The sequence below is a fragment of the Choloepus didactylus genome, chromosome 6 (assembly GCF_015220235.1).
Source record: "Choloepus didactylus isolate mChoDid1 chromosome 6, mChoDid1.pri, whole genome shotgun sequence".
Lineage (NCBI taxonomy): Eukaryota > Metazoa > Chordata > Mammalia > Pilosa > Megalonychidae > Choloepus > Choloepus didactylus.
Window position 1 is genome coordinate 73,344,350 of NC_051312.1, and position 4,581 is coordinate 73,348,930.

The following is a 4,581-nucleotide window of genomic DNA, read 5'->3' on the forward strand; positions in this document are numbered from 1 at the left end:
GGTAACACATCAGTAATCAGGTACCTTCACGGGAGGATGGCAAATGCTGTCCGGAAAACCTCTTAGCTGGGAAGGCACGTGGCTGGCATCTGCTCCAAAGTTCTCGTTTCAAAATGGCTTTCTCCCAGGACATTCCTCTCTAGCAAGCTTGCTCCTCTTCAAAACAGTCACTCACAGCTGCACTCCATTCAGTCTCTTTGAGTCAGCACGTTTATATGGCTCCACTGATCAAGGCCCACCCTGAATGGGTGGGGCCACGCCTCCATGGGAGTATCCCACCAGAGTCACCACCCACAGCTGGGTGGGGCACATCTCCATGCAAACAACCTAATTCAAACGTTCTAACTTAATCCCCACTATTCTGTCTGCCCCACAAGATTGCATCAAAGAATATAGCTTTTTCTGGGGGACATAATACATTCAAACTGGCACAATTCGGCATCGTGGGACGGAGAACATCTTCTTGACCAAAAGGGGGATGTGAAAGGAAATGAAATAAGCTTCAGTGGCAGAGAGATTCCAAAACGAGCCGAGAGGTCACTCTGGTGGGCACTCTTACACACACTTTAGACAACCCTTTTTAGGTTCTAAAGAATTGGGGTAGCTGGTGGTGGATACCTGAAACTATCAAACTACAACCCAGAACCCATGAATCTCGAAGACAGATGTATAAAAATGTAGCTTATGAGGGGTGACAATGGGATTGGGAAAGCCATAAGGACCACACTCCACTTTGTCTAGTTTATGGATGGATGAGTAGAAAAATAGGGGAAGGAAACAAACAGACAAAGGTACCCAGTGTTCTTTTTTACTTCAATTGCTCTTTTTCACTCTAATTATTATTATTGTTATTTTTGTGTGTGTGCTAATGAAGGTGTCAGGGATTGATTTAGGTGATGAATGTACAACTATGTAATGGTACTGTAAACAATCGAAAGTACGATTTGTGTTGTATGACTGCGTGGTATGTGAATATATCTCAATAAAATGATTAAAAAAAAAAAAAAAAAAACTGGCACAATTACCAAATCTGCTCTTAAGCAATGAGTGACAGAATCAAGATGCATAATGTCTTAACAGAATGAAACCAATAAAATTTAAGTTTTAACAGCGTTAAAAAAATATATCCTGATTTTCATTTTTTAAGAAATCAATTGCACTTCCAGAGTGAGGGGGAGACCTTGGATTTACAGAAGCTCATGTGAAGAAGATGTTGGTATTTTAGTTGATTACTAAAGAAATCAACTAATATTGAAACTAATAGAAATATTAAGGACTCTGTAGGGGATGTCATTTGTAAGCCAGGGGCATGTATGCAGTTTGTGGCGCATCCAGAAAAGGGCAATGGTAACATGATTATTACAGCTTCAGAGGTGTCAGGTAGAAAGTGTTCTTTCTAGTATCTGAAGGCAAGCATTACCAATAACTATAGGTTGCAAAGGCATATCCTGATTCAGTTGGAAGAAAGGTTCTTCTATAAACCAGGAACTATATGAACCGCTGTAAAGAAATAGAATTGTTCACAGTTTTGCAGAAAGGAAACCTAACTCTCACAGCAGTATCAAGATAGAACTATTTAGGACAGTGATATCAATTGTCTCTAAGTTCTCTTTCACTGAAAGTGAAAGGTGAGATGATATTTCCTAGCCATTTCATGAAAGGTATTTCTGCATTGGGTTGAAGATTGCATAAGTAGACCTCCAAGGTCATTTTCAATGCCAAAATTCTTTGTTCCTAGGACATCTTTATTAAATAGCATTGTGAATCAAATATAGCTTCTGTTGACTCATGGCCATTACTATGAACATCATCTCATTAATTTGGACTGAAATTACTAGCTTTTTACCAAGGTTTGAAGGGTCATAGACTGCTGTTCTCAAGAAATCAGAAAGCATAGACAAGCTAATCTGTGTTAATAGCTCTAACTCCTTTGCCAGCTGCTGCTGTTTCCTCTCATTTTCAGTGCATTCTGAACTACATGTTACTATCTTGTTTTACACCCACTTGTCTGGCTGATGACCTGCTGGTGACTCTGTTCTCACGTGGTATCAGGTGCATGGGCATTGTACAGGTATTTTTGGAGGGACCTTTTAATTCAAGGATTGTGGTATGTTCTAGAATATTGAGGTTGCCAGGTACCTAATGAGAATGGAGAAAAGGCTGGGCCTTTACCTGCTTTTAAGTAGTGATTTGTCCAAAGGTTTTAGCAGCCTGATAGTTACAGGCCTTATACCTTCTTTCCAGGACCTGTCTCACATTCTTTCCTGGACCTATGCCTCTTCCAGAAAGTTCCAGCCACCATAATAATGAGGGAATTTCAGTCCTGCCATTGCTTTTGCTAGAGCCAGAGTAACATCATTATAAGCTAAAAGATAGGGAAGCGTAACCCTCCAATGGCACTCTCAATTACAATACCATCCTCCAGTCTGTAAAGGACAGGGAAAGTAGTCAGAAATTCCTCATGTCCAGATGTTTATAGGTATCAAGACAAGGACCTGAGAAGGACTTGTGGATTCTGTTATTCCCATGTCTTAATTTCCATTATAGGAGAAGGTCTTCTTTTAAAACTTGTTTGCTAAAAGGCACAAGAAAATGCACCACCACCCCAGTTAATTGTAATAAGCTAAAGATCACCCAGTGGAGATTAAAGGAAGCTCAAAAAGGTATACCATAAACCTGGATTCCTGGGAAGGTCAGATTTTGTTGGGCATTCATTTCACCAGCCAGTCTGCCCCAGACATTCGGAGAAAGCTGCAAAAGCTCTCCATGGGCCTGCAAACTCCCACTAATAACTTATTAGAAACTCTTTTCTGTCTTTAACAATCAAGACACATCCAAAGAGGAGGAGAAGGCAAAGAGGGGTAAGCAAAAGACCAGAGGATGGGCTCAGCTTATTGCCACCGCTGTTAAAGGCACTGCTTCTCAAGGTCACCTGAATCGTGGCTCCAAGCCTCAAGGGCCTTGTCAAAAGGCCACTGGCAGAGAGTGTCAGAAACTTCGAGACAACCCTTGACCTGGGGACCCACCAGAGCCTTGCCCCAGGTGCCACCAACATGAGTTTTGGGCCCAGGAATGGCACCATCTCCTGAAGTGGGGGTGTGGGGGGGTGGAGTGGGACAGGCCCCAGAGCCCTGCTCACAGGAAATGGGAAGACTGACGGTGCCCCAGGCCACTTACGGCTCTGCTGACCTCACATCTGACAATCAACCTAGAGGAGCCTTGGGTGACACATGATGTGACAGGTAAGATTATTAATTTTTAAATTAATACTGGAGCCATTTAATCTGTCCTAAACTGCCACTCTGGACCCACCTCCACTCAGACTTACCTAGTTATGGGAGTTGACGGTAAAGCCAAAACTAGAATCTTCACTACCCCTTTCCTTAATAAGCTTGGAAATATTCTAGTGTCCTATTAATTTCTCATTGTCCCTGAATGCCCTACCCTCAGAAGGGAGGGATCTTCTTCACTCCCTGGAGGCCATCTTGGGACTAATAAACCCAGCTGGCATTTGCCACTTGTTTGCCCTGAAGCCCCTACTAGATCCAGGTCCCCAGCATCCCAAAGGAGATCCTTGAGCAAATAGGCCCATCTGTATGGAATGAAGGTATCCCGGGGCAAGCCCACGGAGTAGCTCCTGTCTGCATTTCAAGTTCTCAGTCCTAGATCTTAAAGACACATCTTTTGTATCCCTCTTCACCCTGACTCTTAATACCTATTTGCTTTTAAATGGCAGGGACTTAAGGATAAGATTCCCACCCAGCTCACTTAGTGCTGACACAAAGGTTTTGAAATAGTCCCCATATCATTACGAATGCCTTAGCAGCAGAACTTACTACCTCCAACTGCCTCGAAGCACAGTCTTGCAATATGTTAATTTTGTTAACTAACGTATTCCTAGTATGAAAGTAAATCTTGTTTGTAGCCATTGCTGACTATGAGCCCTAGATGGATATAAAAGGTGTGGAAGGTTTGAGAAAGTGAATTTTGTTAAAATAATGTAGATTGTTAGTCTGCTCTTAATGAAAAGTTATAAAATTTTTCTTAACCGAGCACTCTGTCTAAAAGACAAAGATTTTATATCATATCAAAATAAAATCCTTGTTGATGTTTATGTTGACCGTCTCATCCTTTATTTCAGAAGACAAGTCTCATTCTTAAAAGAAAACTGTTACAAAGGCTTTGTTCTTTCACCTTGTAAAAATGAAGTGTTAAAATAGTTTAACATAGAGAGGCGGGGCAAGATGGCAGACTGGTGAGCTGTATGTTTTAGTTACTCCTCCAGGAAAGTAGGTAAAAAGCCAGGAACTGCGTGGACTGGACACCACAGAGCAATCTGTCTTTGGGCATACTTCATACAACACTCATGAAAACGTGGAACTGCTGAGATCAGCGAAATCTGTAAGTTTTTGCGGCCAGGGGACCCGCGCCCCTCCCTGCCAGGCTCAGTCCCGGGGGAGGAGGGGCTGTCAGCTCCAGGAAGGAGAAGGGAGAATTGCAGTGGCTGCTCTCATCGGAAACTCATTCTACTGATTCAAACTCCAACCATAGATAGACTGAGGCCAGACACCAGAGACTCTG